This window comes from Epinephelus lanceolatus, chromosome 13, assembly GCF_041903045.1.
Source record: "Epinephelus lanceolatus isolate andai-2023 chromosome 13, ASM4190304v1, whole genome shotgun sequence".
NCBI lineage: Eukaryota > Metazoa > Chordata > Actinopteri > Perciformes > Serranidae > Epinephelus > Epinephelus lanceolatus.
Window position 1 is genome coordinate 6,757,819 of NC_135746.1, and position 17,005 is coordinate 6,774,823.

At 42.6% G+C, this 17,005-nt stretch overlaps 1 long non-coding RNA gene across 1 annotated transcript in view; it reads right to left on the minus strand.

Annotated features, from left to right (window-relative positions):
* LOC117270569 (uncharacterized) overlaps nt 1-17,005 on the minus strand; it is a 145,106-nt gene that overhangs the window by 53,087 nt on the left and 75,014 nt on the right. The window contains exon 3 of the long non-coding RNA XR_004502818.2: nt 6,041-6,214. This is a non-coding gene — a long non-coding RNA (uncharacterized LOC117270569). The remainder of the gene's footprint in view (nt 1-6,040; nt 6,215-17,005) is intronic.

Below are 17,005 nucleotides of genomic sequence, written 5' to 3' on the forward strand. Positions count from 1 at the left end.
TTTTGAATATGAAAAACCTTATTCAGATAAGTGGGACTTGTGGCAGCCCAGGCAGTGTTACAGTACATAATATTAGGGTGAATTAAACTACAGTAAAAAGTTAGAATGCAGGAATGATCGACCTGTGAACGACGAACTTCAATATGGTATTTCCAAGTTATTTTTTTTGTGTTTGTTGTTTTTTTTTTAAGTAAATTTTGATGCTGATACATTTTTATTTTCACTTAAGTAGAGTTTTCCTTGTATTTTAGTATTTTTACACTGTGGTGTTGATGCTTTTACTTCACTAAAAGCTCTGATACTTCTTCCACCGCTGCTTGGCAACATGTTTGTTGTGATAACAATCAGCATCAGCACACGAGGGGTTAATATGAGGACGGATGCGGTTTACTATGAGCATGACAGATAATATTCATGCTTTCTAAACTCAAAAACAAAGAACATCTGAAAGCGCTCTTTAAAAAAGGCACATTTCCTAATTAAACTTATTAGATATTTTAATTTTAATAAAACATACACTGGTGTGTTTGCGTGTGCACCATGTGAGGAAAAAGTACGACTGTGTTTGTACAAGTTTTTTTTTTTGTTTTTTTTTTAAAAAAATCCTCATTTGCTTCAACACCTGTGCTCTTTTTGATACACTTTAGATGTTTTATGTTAAATTTATCATTTCATCGTCACGAGCAGCAGAATGTGGCATGCATGAAAAAAATACTGCTGCTGAGAAGAACCCCTCCCTCCTCTCTCCCCCCCCCCCCCCCCCCCCCCCCCCCAAACACCCACACCACCATCACCACCACCTATTAAAACTTATCTTTCTTTAATCAATTGTTAAATGTCATAGACAATCATCATTTAACACTCTCTTCCTGTGTGATTCTTTTTAATCTGGCTGTAAATAGGGCAGCCCTGTCTATCACTTCAGCTTCTGCCGTACACCAGAGACTTAAGGTGTTTCAACAATAGCTCGCGAAAAAAAAACAAAGAAGCACTTTTTTTTTCCTCCCTCCTCATCTCAAATCCCCGCAGAGAACACCAAAGGTATGAAAAGTGAAGAAAGGAGGAAATAAATCCAGGCGATGATGAATAATTTGAATGTAGAAATGAAGCTGTTTCAGGAGTGAGTGAGATACCGCACAAGGAGCAGCCATGGGGAGCGTACAATTAGGTCACCCAAAATAAAACGCTATCCTCCAGAAAGTCTTTCTTGGAGTTGTCAAATTCAATATATTTCACTGCCAACAGAATTCTTGATTTGGCTGTGAAGTGAGAGGGCGAAAGAAAGAGAGTGAAGGCCTATTTGAGGGAGCGACGGCTCAGGACCACGTACGTCTCATAATTTATGTAAAAAATGGGACTTTTTCATTTAAAGTCAGACTCTCCTCCGAGGAGGGACAGAGCCGTGTTGTCTAGCATGTGTTAAGGAGCATGACGTGCTTGTGCAACAATACCTGGTGTTCTCTGAGTTTATGAAAGCACGCAGGGACGCTGCTCGCTCTCAGTGGCTGCGCATTAGATTTAATGACACTCAAAAAGAGCCCAAGCCATGGAGCACGCATGTGGTCGCCGCGGCACCTCGTGTACATGGAGCGTGGTAACAAAACTTTGGGGCGATGGAAAGTTTACAAAGCATCAATGCGCTGACAAAAGTCAACAAACAGCCCCAGCCAGCCCTCTCTACCTCTCTCCTTCTCTCCACACGACACCCAACAGGAAGGCGAGGCTCCTCCGGAGAGCACGATACGGCACGTCTCCAGGTGACAGATATGTCACACCACCTAAAACCCCGTGGCACAATTATACCTCTGTCGCTCTGAAGGGAGAGGGGAGGAGGTGGGGAGGTGAAGGAGTGGGGGAGGAGACGGTGGGTACAGAGCGAGAGTGAGTGAGTGAGAGGAAGAAGTGGAGGGTGTGCGGGGTTGGTGGTGCTGGTGGATGCTTTACTCCTGGCTTATTCAAAGAGACAGCCCAAGGGATGCCTCTCGCTCTTCTAACAAAGCACTTCTTCTTTTTTTTTTTTTTTAGCCTTTTTTGTTTTTTTCTTGAGTATTGCTGGGTGCGCTCCAGTCAAATCCTCTGGGCCCCAGTCTTCCCCCACAGCCATTTGAGGATGCCTCAGAAACTTTTTCTCGCAGACATTGGGGCCTGTTTCAGTGCTGATGTTTCAAATGAATAATCCAATGCTGCTGTGGCCATGCAGAGGGTTACTTGGGGAGCGGGGATAGATGGCGGTTTCATGTCAGACTCACAGCTGAGGGAGTGTCACTTAATTCATTGTAGTGAGCTGCTCAGCGGTGACAGCATGTTTTGGTCGCTTTTAGGTAATTTTGTAAAAATCCTGATGAGCTTCTCGTTGGCTCAAACTTGGCGAAAAAAAAGGTAAAAAATTTCCCTCAATGCAAATAAAATATTATGTCTCTGTTCACACACACACACACACACACACACAGTTTGTATTAGCTCCTTCTGACATGTGATGACTTGGGAGTGCCTAATATGGGCCCACGGCTTTAACAATGCATGAGTGAGGGAAAGAGAGAGGGGACGTGCTCGCACTCCAACTAGGTCAAACTGTCTAAGGAACAAAACAGAACAGACCTCAAGTTTGCGGAAATCATTACAGGAAAACAAACTTGTCACTCGCTTGACACCCTTGACTGTTTTGCTTTCCGAAGCAGAGAACGATAATAATAATAATAATAAAAAAAAAAAAAGAAATCTCCATTGCAAATTAGTCTCTATGGTTGTGAAGTTTTCCCCCGTTTGAAATGCATATCAAAAAGCCAGCCAAAGCCACAACTTACCTTGTCGTTGACATCGGGGGACAGGAGAAGAAAAAGCACTTTTCTCTTCGAGAGCTGGTTTCGATTGTATACACAAGCCCCACAAAGGAAGATAAACCAGAGGCACACATTCATAAAATATACATTTGCTTCTTTGTCTTTCGTTAAGATCTTCAACAAATAGTGCTGATGCAAGAAGGACAAAAAGAGAGAAGGTTACGGGGTGTTTGAGAAACAGAGTTGCAGCAGCATGACTTAACCCCTGTCTCACTGTACTTTATTTATGAATTACTGCTAATCATGAAAAGAGGTTCATTTATTCTTAAAGCAGCTTTAAGGGCATTTTCAGCGCTGTTTGCAACACTTTGTCTCATTCTAGAAAGCAGGCGACTTCAGTGTGAAGCAGCTTTACTCACCTAGCACGATGTATCTCCACAAGAGTTTGACAGACGACGCTTAATTTGTCATTATGGTGTAATTAGGGATGTCAACAGTTAACTGCTGAAAATATTTTTGACTGTTAACACCTGTCAGTCTATACTTTAATTTGCAACATGAGCTCATCCCTACTCGTCACACTGACATTATTATAATGGTGGGGGGCCGCCTTTTAGGTTGTATCTTGACACGAAAGGTCAGTGAGGGGTTGGCAGTTTGGTTTAGGCAACGAAATTACATAGTTATGGTTAAGAAAAGATTGTGGATGCTGGCCTTGAGTGGCACAATCGCTGCAGTGAGAAGGGGTCAGTGGTGTAGTGGTAGTTGATGAGGTGGGTGTACTACCAGGTAGATGGGTAGGTTACCGAGGAGGAAGAAGGTTTACTCTCCTATATATTCCAGTGGCTTTTTAGGTGTGTATACAGTAAACGGGCAGAAAAAGAAACCCTGTATACCAGTGTATACACACCACTACAATACTGGTGGGCGGTTTGCTTTAGGCCACAAAACTACTTAGTTATTATTAGAAAAAGATCACAGATGTCACAAGGAAACATCCAACTTTGAGCAGCACAAATGCCACAGCCGAAATAGTTGTTTGTTGGTCTCAATCACTGGTCTCCTGGGTCAAAGTCCGGGGTTTGTTGGACCCATCGACCTCGCCTTCCACCTACCCTGAGCAGACTGTCACGCTCTCTAAACTACGTTCGTTGCTCTGAGAGTCTAACAGTAGTGGGGTTTCCATCCAAATGTATCGAACTGTTTGAGCGAATTTTGTGAAAATGTGCAAAAGAAAATGCAAATTTATGCCCGTTTCCATTCGTTATTGTTTTGCGATTATTGGGAGTCAACAGGAAGAGCAGTAGGTGGCGCTTCTCGTGAAAAATGAACAAAATAAAAACAACCCCGTAGAAGAAGAGTGCACCATGAGATGACGTCATAAGAGAGCGTCTTATGCCCACTGTTAACAACAACACAGTATTTCACACAATATAGAGGACGAAAGGGCTATTGGTAAACATTGGTTCCTTAAATATACTGCGTTATAGCTCAAATTATGTGGATGCTTCATGAATTCAACAGCCTGGAATGTGGGCGCTGAGTGTTTTAGAGTTTATATTTCAAGCAATTTGCCGTTTTATCCATTCATTCAGCGATCTGCGAATCACAAATGGGACTACTAGCATGCTGGTCGCTAACTTACGTCAGTCACCCTTTCGTCCTCTAATGTTATAATACCATTACCTTACCTGAGCTGTTGATCAAAGAGTTGATAGATGTAACCAGAGGTCTTTGGCCCAGAATTTCGTCCATTAGCTCAAAATACCTGAAGTTGGTTTTAGCTTTCCCTCCCTCACCGCTGGTAGCCATCCGACGCCTCTCAGCCATGTAGCACTGTTTCAAACTCTTCCACTTGCTTCTTAGTATTTGCCATTGTTTGTCAAAGCCTTTATCCATCATTTGCTTCTGTAGCTATTGATACACGGTCGCGTTTCTTTGCTGTTTTCTGTCTAGTATGGCATTAATGTACGCTTCTTTTATTAATTGAAGAAAAATTTCGGTTTCTTCGTCCATTTTTCATGTTAACACCATGGCGCAGAAGTGTGACGTGATATCCGGTACGTCATCGTTTATTCGCAAAACCTGTTTCCATAGCAAAAAGTCGCATTTTACTTTTATCGATACACTGACAAATCCATCCCCTCCAAGTGTAAAAACTTTTTTGCAAATTTTTGGCGTTTCCAAGTCATTTTTTTTCGCAATTTTTGAAAATGCAAATAAAAATAGGTGGATGGAAACCCCACTAGTGACATGGATTTTAAACTTTGGAGTTCATGAAAAGCCTGCTGCACCTCACGCAGACGCTAAACCATGTCCCAGGGGTCACCATTATGACGTCAGAAACATGGCCCAAGCGGCATGTTTTGAAGCCCTGGGAGTGAGACCAGGCTGAAACGCTATCCTGCCATATCACTTTAAGAAAAAGCTTATAACGTATTCAGCTGCTTGTTAATCTGCTGCCCAATCACCACAAGAAAATGTTGGCATCGTACTGGAAACCATGAATACGTTACATTTGCACTTTACGTTACATTATACACACATGTTCAAAGAACTCATAGCAATCTACTCTATAAAAATTATATGCGATATATATGTTATATAAAAATATATGTTTCCTTTCTATTAACTATAAAACCACAAATAAACTATAAAAAATATTTAACTGAATGAATGCTCTCTTACTTTATTTTCTGTCACATACAGATTTGCACTGATGATTGCTTGGTAATATGTGCTGGGGCCCGTCTTAACTACCATACACCACTGATGGGTGTTTTCAGCAGCACATCGCAGTGTTTCAACCAGTGTTCTTGGCACCAGAGTGTTTCTTAGCGAAGCAGAGGTGTGTTTAGGGGCACATCCTTGCATTTCACAGAGGCGTTTGTGGCGCTGACCCTGGGTGTGTTTTTTTTTTTACCAAACATAGGTGTTTTTAGGGGCAAATCACGGCGTTTCCCTGCATCATTTGAGCCACCAAACCTGAGTGTTTTTCATTGACACATGGGGGCATTTACCAGCTGCGTTTGAGCCACCAAACCTGGGTGTTTTTCACCAACCTGTCCCTGCTTTTCCAACAGAATGTGCTCTGTGGGTATTTTAAGCCAAAACATGATCTTTTCCTAACCATAGTTACAATGCAGACATTTTTTCTGGCGACTGGGCTGTAACTAGGTAGCTCTGTCAGCATGGCTAATGCTACTTTAGTTAACAATGCTGAAGGGGTTTTGCAGCTCAAAATGCAGCTGCTTACTCACCTGGGCCACCTGGGGAGGGACTGAAGGGTGGACACCATGTTTCCCCAGCAACATCATCCCACCACTATGGGTCCAGCAGTACCAGCGGTAATTGCAGGTGCTGCTAGCAAGCTCCCCCGTACCTAGGTAGCAGCAAAAGCTAGGGTGGGCGGTGGGCGCCATGTTTCTGCCCGTCTGTCAACAAAGCCAACAAAAAATAAAATTAAAAACAAGACATTTACAACACAAAATATTAACATCTCACCTTCTGTAAAGTGACAGCGCCAAATGTGCACTGAGCCAGTGGAGCGCTGGACTTAAAGAAAAGGCCTCGTTTATTTCACACCATTTTGTGTTTTTGTTTTCTTAAAAATAAACCCATTAGTTACTGGTTAATGGGTGTTGGGCATTCGAAAGTAATATTAACCGAAACCGACATCCCTGGTTGTAATACATGATGATTGCGAGGTATCACCTATTTCCTGGTAGTTTATTAACACCTGTCACCTGCATTTCTTTGCACATACAGTCGCTACCCAGCGAACCATGTAGGGCATCTGCTCCTCACCTCGTCTGTCCAAGCCTGCCTCCATGGCCATGCTACAACTATGTGTGTGTGTGTGAGAGAGTTTGTATGCATGTGTGTATGATTGCCGGTACAGGAGAGAGCGGCGGGAGTGACAGCGCCCCTTCCCAAGGTCACGTCCAAGGAGAGACGAGCCAATTACTATGCAGATCAGAGCTGATGGCGTTTAAGGGGATTGCTCCGATGCAATCACATTAGCTGGCCAGAGAGGAATCTCCAGGCTGACCCCAATCACAGGGGCTACAGCGCCGGGGTCAGCCAGGATGGAGGACTGCCGCCCATGTTTTCTTTTCACAAAACACTTTTTCCTTATCTCGAGCAGGCACGTGATTATCAAGCCAAACAACCCCAGGCTTCCTACAGGCGTGCACTTGCATATCTTTTTTTTTTTTTTTTTTTTTTTTACTTAAAGAATGCATATGGATTGCAACACATACAGTACATAGCAGTGGGCATTTTGGGTGAAAAATAATGCTGCTTGATGGCCGACTGACGGATCCACAGCCACACAAACACAAGCCAACGATGCTCACAGTTGACCACAGTTATCCACAAACATATTCTCACTTTTCTTGCCATCTATTTCTCCCCCGCTCCTCTCTTTCTCTCCCACTCGTCTTTCAGGTGAACGCCTGTCTGTGATCTGCTGCGGTCTTGGAGGGCAGATTGCAATTTACTCTCTCCCTGTGGGTGAGGTGTGTGTGTCCAGGTTGTAAATATGCCTCCTCTATCTCTCTCTTTTTCTTTTTTTTTCTCTTTTCTCCCTCTGTTGCACCCTTTCTCTCCTCCGTCAGTAGTTTCCCTGCTGCCCGTATGGCCAGTAATGAGACTGAGTTTGATCAGGTCGCCTCGCTGTTCCTGGAAAGATCTCACTTGAGCCACTGGCCCGTAATGGAATCTGCATCTAATGCATACATAAATCACACCTCTTTCAGGACATTTTCATATGCATAATGTCTTTCAACCCCCCCCCCCCCCCCCCTTCTTCTCATTCCTCTTTCTCTCTCTTTCCACCCAATGAGCTTTGTATGGAGGGATGGGGGGAGAGGTGGCGGTGGTGGTGGGGATGGTGGTGGAGAGGAATGGCGAGATAGAAAAAGAGAGAGAGGTGATGAGTCCCTCTTTTTTTGTGCCTTTTTTAAAGCAAGAGAGAGACCCGTCTGTAATTCTGTCCTGTCTATTGTGCTGACAAGACTGGCTGAGTGGTGAGATGATGCTAAGATTGGGGAGGATCTTCTTTAGGTGGCTGCTCGACATCTGTTCTCACTGTCTGTATCCTGTGTGAATGTGTGTATGTGAAAGACAGAGCGACAGAGAGAGGAAGAAAGAAAGAAAGCAGCCGAAAGGGAAGAAGAATAAATAATAATAGCTGAAAAAAAAGGGAAGAGAATTTGTCAATTCTGCACATTGGTTGGACTTTGGGTAGATTTGAGAAGGACGGTCGCTATGGCCTCTTTCTCTCTTTCTACCTCTCTGTGTCTCTCTCCTCAGAGGCTTTGTTATGTTAATGCAGACGGATGTGGCAGATTCACAGTGATTTTTCATCTGCCGGTGACGAGAGATAAAAGGCGAGTGACGAGGTGTCGCGATCGTCCTCACTGTTCGCCTCTCAGTCACTAACAAGCTTCTGCATTGTACCTCCGCCATTTTCCACGTGCTCCATTTGCATGTGCAAGCCTCAACTTCATCCTCCCTCCTAAAAGTTTATGCCTTCTCGTTAGGGCCACGTAGGTGTGAGATTAAAATGTTGGGCACACTTTCATTTTCATAAGCGTACTGACTGAGGGAGTGTGTGCTTTTCTATGTGTGTGGCTGCTTGTGCGTGTCTACATGTGCAGGGCACATGTGCATCTGTGCGTGCTGTAAAGGAGATATTACCATACAGCATCTATGCTAGTGAATGTTATTTATTTATTTGAGTGCCTCCTAAGTACGTGGCACTTTTTTTTTTCCCTCCCCCCCTGTAGGTGCTCTGCATCTCTTTAGATGATACAAGCTGCCATATCAGCACAGGCTAACCCATTCTTAATCACATTTGCATTTTTATTTTGAGATATTCCTCAAACGTTTGCATTATTGAGGATTTATGATGAGCTCTTCGCCTGATCCTCCATCAACTTCACTCATAAAGAAGGTTCTCCATAACTCATAGGCGAGTGGAATATGCTGTCCCCCTGAAGTAATTAGATAGCAGAATTCTGATATGGAAAGTTTGAATAAATCACTTTGTTTATGAGTGCTGAGGCCTTGAGAACAGGGGAGTCAAAAGCGAGCCCTATTCACACCATGCAAATAGGAAAAGAGATTCCCAGAGTGGAGTTTTGCCACAGTGCTGCTGAAGTGACTTTAATCTCTAGACATTAAACATCTTGTAGAAGATGATTCTGGTTTGATACACATTGGTTTCATTTTTAGAGTTCAGGCCAGTGTTTCTTTCCATCGTGATAACATTGTTCTCACTAAAGTAACCGCTGATATCTGGGAACACGGCAGTATTGCTATGTTTGACTCTGTGTTTGGAGGGAAAACCGTAAGTGAGTGCAACCCAAATTCTGCAAAGGAAAACTGTTTGTGCACAACTACAGTAAATACGGTAAGTCAAAGTTGAACCAGGAAGTGCCAGCTAACAGGAATGGCTATGAAGATATCAAGTAGAAACATCCAGGGCTGAAAATTGGAGCTGATGCAAAAGTGCCACTTGAGGGTGGCTCCAGTAGTCTGTCAATCTCCATAGACCCCCACGTTAAAAGGAAATAAACATGTTTACAGCCTGGTGCGGAAACAGTTTTGGCCTCTATAGCTAATTTCAACATTTACGAAAATTCTAAGGGGGTGAATTTTCACATAACTCACCCTTTTAAATGTTATTAAGGCTTAAAGTTACGCATAATTAAGGGCATGGTCACAAAGTGACAGGTTAGGGCTGTCCCTTGAAAAGTCGCCAGTATGGTGTCAGCACTGGTAAGGTAACGTAATCATGGTGTAGGCCAGGGCTTGGCAACTTTTTCTAATACAAGAGCCATTTTTTGCCAAAAAAAGACAAAAAAAAATAATCTGCCTGGAGCTGCAAAACATATTTGAACAGCCTATTGAGTCTAAATTAGCCCATCAACATTACGAATATGTCTAAATGAGCATTCATTAATATGATTTATTACAAGGTGGCAACAGTGCAGTGGGCTATTTATTATTATTTAGTACTTTAATTTTGCAGCGTTGGTGGTTAAAGCAAATGAATCTGTCCACATGTTATTAAATCCTCTATTTTCCTCAAAGATGTATCATTTTTTGGATTTGGAATCCATAGCTAGCCTTGCTAAAGAGACTCTAGGCTACTGAACTTCAGTCAAATTTAGGGGAAAAGGCACCAGGTCGTAGACGTATGACGAGGCCACAGGGAGCCAGTGGAGATGGTCTACAGAGCCACAGGTTACCTACTCCTGGTGTAGGCCCATACAGAGTATAGGCATAGCCCTAGCTGTCACTATTTCAGTGTGTTTCCAGTTCATGAAAGGTAATTTTTAATGTTTTGGTCATCTAAAAATGTCTTGTTCAGCATTTGGTTTATATTTAAAGATACTCAAAGGAGTCAGTTGTTCAGTTTTTCCAGTGAGTACATTTTGTTTTGGTTTAAACATGACTTCTGTTGGAGGGAATTAGCCATAGCTGTAACTGTGCAAACCCAACTAGAAGCTAGCATTAACTAGCCCCACCCTTTCGTCCAAATATGGTCACTTCTGGCTCCAAAAATCCAAGATGGCGATGGCAAAAAAGCAAAACTAGAGGCCTGAAAACTGGAGCCTACAAACCGATGGGTGATGTCATGGTAGCTACATACATTGTTTCATTCAGTCTATGGCGGAAATGTTGGTGCAGTGGCCACAGTTGGAACCGCAGGTCACAATGAATGGTGAGGTCACCTGATGATGTCATCAGGGTCATTTTAAGTTGGGCTGAAAGACTACAAATTCATAACTGGAAGCCTGAGTTACAAACACAGGGCATGGTGTCTAAAAGGAGTGGGTGCTCACAGAGCAGAGGTGGTCTTATAAAAGATCCAGTTAGGTTGCATTATGGGAAATATAGTATCCAGAGTTTTTGGAGCTTGACAGAAGTTAAGACATCCTGACTTTTGCTGGTTCAATTCTGATTGTTGTTTTTTGGATCTTTTTTAATCTTTTGAGCGTTCTTAACATTACGAAAGTGACATCAGATCACCATGAGTACTATTTTAATACATCCACAGTTTCACTGTGATGGATCTCAAACTGTTTGGCATATTTACTGTTCACCTTTCTTTTGTTTTTGGACCTGACAGTGTATTGTCTGACTGTGTTTTTTAGTAATATGTTGCCGCATACCAAGATCTCAGCCATTAACATGGTGAGTACAATGTTATTATTACTGATGATGATGTGAAGAATGATAGCAAAAACAATTCATTAATCCCCAGGTCATCAAATACCAACGCCCCTTGGCATTTAATATCAATGCCAAAGGCACCCTTTAGCGTCTTTATGAGACCAACCAGGCCAATGTAAATGCATCCACAGGAAACTTGACGCTGAGAGCAACTGCGAGTAAGAGCGATAAAGTCCGCATAGGGTGGTTGAGGTGGATGGGTCAAACGGAACAAGACTTTCACCCAGGAGACCGCTGTTCGTATCTCATTAGAAACCAAAAGTCACTGTTATCAAACACTTTATCAGTAAACATGATCTTTTTTATCTAAACTTAACCAAGATATTTAGGGGGGCTTTTGCGGCAGGGGGCCATGGGTTGGAACTGAGACGATGGACGCTGCAGCAAGGACATAGCCTTTTGTACATGGGGTACCACATGTTACAAAGCGTTTCAGCTGTGCGTAATATAGATATGTTTAAAGGTGCCCTGTGCGTCACTGTTAAGACCCATTTATGCTCAGCTCTGTGTTCATTTCGTTTATATTTCTGCACGTTTCCATAAAGCTTACGGATACGGGCCAAACAGAGCAGTACCATTGGAAACCGTGGGGGCAGTGTTGCTGTCACTACCCGATACATAGCTCTAGTGAGACACGAAGAAGAAATAACAATTCAATTTCTCTCTTCGGCAGTACTAGAGAAAAGAATTCTCCGTTCTCCAGTCGCGATGTATTTAACGGCCTCACCGACCACCGCCTCCTACAACGCTGCCTCTGTTTTTGTCTTTTATGCAAGAGGTACATTATCAATATCTCCTCCACAGTCGCCTTGTTTGTTTTTGAGTTTGTTGTTGTCATAAACTTTTGACTCTGGGCTGCCCCCTGGTGGATATACTGGTTAACATCCATGCCAACGTAAAGGACGCATGGAAGTATGTGGGCAGTGACGGTAACATCGTTTGAAACGGACATATACATTTTCGTACGTAAAGGGAGCATAAATGGGCCTTTAGATGCCAAAGGGTACGACAAAGTAGTAGTATTAGTAGTATTTGATGACCCTGGAATGAAAATGGATTGCCAAATCTACAAACACAAGACCTTCATGCCCTGACATATAAAAAGGCTTTAAAAAGATCAGGACTCATCATCAATGTGAAAAACATGGAAATCTTAAATAATTTTAATGATGCTTAAATATACAATAAGTTTCATGTTTGTGTGCATGAGTCAATATTTACTATTTAAACATGTAGTAATGTTCATTCTCTGTGACAGTGACCTCAAACAGGTGAACACTACAGTCTCCTTCTGTCTCTTTTTCCCCTGCACAAAAAATTCAAATGATGTTCTCTCCAATGCAAAATGAGTGTTTTTGGCAAATCTATGGGAAATGAATCAAGCCGAGTTTTATTAAAAAGGATTTGAATATTCAAATGAACGCTTGACTGATCTTTTGTTTAAGCCCTCTTCCTGTCACCAGTTATTAGCTGAAGAGGGTGAAAAGTTTCCCGTATTTTGGTGAATTTCACATTGGATTTACACTGGAGGGGATTTCATTAAACCATTATTTACATTGACTCATTTCCATTTTGGTTCCCTACAGAAAGTTCCAACTTGACATTTTTTGAACAAACTTCTGTGTTTTTTCTTATTAGCTTTTATTATAGATTTGCGATGATGCTTCAGTAAAAATAGGATTCCCAGTCACTGTTTACCGAGATATAATTGGCTATCTGGAATAGAGAGGTATTTGGTGTGGGGCTGAACTTTGGGATGAAACAGAAATTACTGCATCAGTGCCTCTGCTTAACTGTAGGTAGTTATTCTACAAATAGAAATCTCTGCCTCGTGATAATTACTGCCACACACTCTCCGAGTGATGCAATATGAATGTGTGAAGCCATTGTACATGGGGATCAAAATAATGACATGTCGACCCATGAGAGGAAAGGATTAAAAATGAGATGGATTGTTTTTTTGCATGAAAAGCAGTTCAGTGATGTTGAACAAGTGGAATTCGGTGCAGTGATTCAAAAAAGGACAACTTGCCCTCTGTGTGAGGCGCGTTAAACAAACCAAGTAATAGTGGCAGACTTCCCATTAATTAAGCTTGAAGGATTCAGTTTCAATCCTCCATTTGTTGATGGGGAATTGCATACTTCACAGCCTCTGCCCCTTTGATGGTAGTTTTGGGACCAACAAATTGATTGATGGATAGCTATTTGCATGTATCTTAAAATGCATCTTTTTTCTCCCCGTTTTTATTGAAAATAATGGAATGGAAGTAAGTGTGTGTAGGTGGGGCTGCCTGTGAGTGTGTGTGTCTGTGTGTGTGTCTGTGTGTGCGGGGGGGTCGGCTTGTTAAGCTGAATTCATTTTCCACCAGATCATAATGCAATCATAGTTGGCCTGCTTTATTGTGCCAGTCAGCACACAGACACACACACACACAAACACACACAAATACATCTTACTCTGTTTAGGATTTGATTTTATTATTCCATCTCACTGTGTCCTATTCAAGCATGCACAACAGCCAGACATTCCTATTTATTTATTCTCAGACTTTTATAATCAGCCACATCAAGCATGCGCGTCGCTCTTACACACTTCCTCCATGTGTGAATCACAAAGCAAAGTTTGTCGCCGGCACGAAAGCGAGGCTCGATTACATGTTGTAAGAAAATTGAAACCCTCCGTAATCCCACCTTAAGGAAATTACTTTGATTTCCATGTTCACGGCAATTTCATTATTGATGAGGCAAAGTGAATTGGCAGAGGTGGTGTCCAAAGACCGACATTAAGTGCAATATTCAAATTGTCCCCTCTCTCGCAGTATGAGCTGTGACCTTCGGGTGCCATGAAAGCACAGCCCTATAACCGAGGCAGTTAGTTTGCCTAAGGCATATGAGATATAAGCATATGTATATTGATATATTGAGGTAGTTCGTCCCTCGGCAATGCAATGAAGCGGGATATATATTTATATCTAGGTGTCCGGTGGACGCAGTGCCTGTGTCCGCTGATGAGAATGGGTATCTGGCTCCGCAGCATGTGGGTGAATTTACTCGAGGTAGTGTATGCAGGGGTTTCAATCTCCCTGCAAACCATTTGAATATAGGCCGCTGATTTATTACCTTATTTGGTCTGTCTTCTGTATGCAAATGCATTAGTGGGGGGCGGCTGGCAGTAGGGTTGAGGGTGGCGGTGGCTCTGGTGGCGGTGGCGGTGGGGGGGCATACTTTGGTTGTATGCATAATGAGATTCCCAGGGTCATCCCTCCGGTGTGTCAGGGACCCGTAGTGAAGCAAGCCTCTAGGGGATGTAGAGGGAGATGGAGGGAGGGTGGTGGGGTGGGGGGCTGAAGGGGAGGTTGCAGGGGAACAGGCCCCGCTAGGCAAAGTCCCCAGGTGCCCTTCTACCCCACCACCACCGCCGCCGCCGCCGCCGCCACCTCCACCTCAACCCCTCCCTCCTAAACTCTTGGCAGTTTCTCAGCCTATCTGCTGCCAGCCCCCCTACGCAACCTAGCTTGTGCTAAGTGTCTGCTGTGGCTCTTGGCTCAGTAGAAGTGCATTAGCCCTCATGACAATGTGCCCCCCCCCTCACCACCACTGCCAATTATGGATCTGATCTGTGTGTTAATAATTGCCCTCTTCAGACGCATTCAATTGTGTCCAAATGGGAGTGGAATTGATTTTTTGTAGGATATTAGCCGATTACTCTGAGTGCCCCCCTAATTTGAATCGATTTGAATAATGGTTATTCATGTGATCTTTGCCTTTGCTACCGCGCTGCGCGACGACACGCCCTCAAGGTGCGGCACCGCCACTGTGATAAGTACACTGTATACACAAGTGTTGGCATGCGTGCGGCGTTTGATATCGCACACTCTTTCATAACTTGAGAAAATGTAAAATGATTAATACATTAGAGGAAAGAAAGGAGATTGCAAGGGCATGGATTAATACAGAATCTCAAGACTCATCCTTTTAGCTGGAGATCAAAATCATTTTTATCACGAGTGAAGCCAGATTGGAGGGCGCCCCTTTATTGTTCCTTAAAGGGGTAGTTCAGATTTTTTTAAGTGGAGTTGAATGGGGTACTTTACCATTGTCAGTGTATGTCAGCGTGTTACGTACAGTAGGTGTCAGTCGGCACACCTTCAGTTTAGATAAGCAGGCTGGAGTCTGACATGGAAGCTGAGCAATCTGCTGCTGTGGAGGGGTCAGCAACAAAATATATTTTAGCCATCTAAAATAATCAATATCAGTTTAATTGTGTGCTATATTTAGAATATTTTCACTGCTTTACCTTAATGTCAGACAGTGATTTCCAAAAGGAAATTGAGGCTGTTATATTGCTCTCCTCAAAGCCAGACTCCATTGAGAAAAAACAGTGATTTAACATTACTGAACAGAGGAGCTGCTGGTCTACTGCTGCCTTGAACACTTAGTTTGTTTGTGTTATTGTGTGATTTTGGTGTTTTAAAGGGTTAGTTCAGATTCACCAAAGTCACACAATAATACAAACTAGATAACAGACTGAAGCAGCAGTAGACCAGCAGCTCCTGTGTTCAGTGAGATAAAATCACTGTTTTTGTAAATGGAGTCTGGCTTTGAGGAGTTTCATATAAAGGCTTCAGTTCCCCACCAGTTATCAGATATATCTGTCTGACTGTAAGAAAAGGCAGTGGTAATACTCTCGATATAACGTACTCTGAAACTCTGCATTAGCATCAGTATGTATTTATGTATTTTACTAATTCTAGACACCTCAAAAGTCCCACACAAAAACTCAGTATCACTTTAAGTGTACAATATATTGAGAATATTTTCACCACTTTACCTCTGTCAGAAAATGGGTTTGGATGGGGAAGCCATTAACTGCTTCAGTTCCCTATCTATGCTCATGTCAAAGCCACTAGGGTCCATTGACAAAAACCTTTTAGCTCGCTGAACACAGGAGCTGCTGGTCTACTGCTGCTTTAATCAGTTAGTTAGTTTATTTTAATGTGAGACTTTTTAAACTCTTTTAAACACCAAAGTCAGACAATATCACAAACTAGCTAACTGGTCAAAGCAGCAGTAGACCAGCAGCTCAGTGTTGAGAAAGCTAAAATTACAGTTTTTGTCAATGGAGTCTGGCTTTGACGAAAGCATAGGGTCATTAACAGCTTCCCCGTCCTAATAGGTGGTCTGACACAATGACACTGACAATACAACTGTCGAAGGCAGCGGTAGACCAGCAGCTCCTGTGTTCAGAAACGTTAAATCACTGTTTTTCTTCATGGAGTTTGGTTTGAAGAGAACAAATAACTGTTTCATTTTCCCTTTGGAAACCACTAAATTTAGGGTACACTTACACTTGTACTGATCTCTTTAGATGACTATGACATGTTTTGTTATTTTAAACACCAAAGTCACACAATAACACAAACAAAGAACTGTTTGAGGCAGCAGTAGACCAGCAGCTCCTGTGTTCAGGGATGTCAAATCACTGCATTTCTCAATGGACTCTGGCTTTGAGGAGAGCGATGTAACAGCTCCATTTTCAGCTGGAAATCACTGTCTGACATTAAGGTACAGCAGTGAAAATATTCTCAATATAGTGTACATTTAAACTGATGGTAATTTTTTTAGGTGGCTAAAATACATTTTGTTTCTGACCCCTCCTCAGCAGTAGATTGCCTAGCTTCCATGTCAGACTCCAGCCTGCTTCTCCAAACTGGGAGCATGCCTGGTGACACCTACCGTAGGTAATATACAGGATAAGGACTCCATACAACCCCACTTCAAAAAAATCTGAACTGTCCCTTTAAATGACCTCTATCAGGATGATTGTTGCTGCTTGAACTGTAAATAAACATACGGTTTCCATTTTCTTGCTTACATGTTTTCCAAATGCTCAAACCCACTTGATCAGAATGAAAATTTATGAAAAGATGTCCCGCCACGACTCGCTTTTCATTGAGCACATATGCAAAGCGCCGACC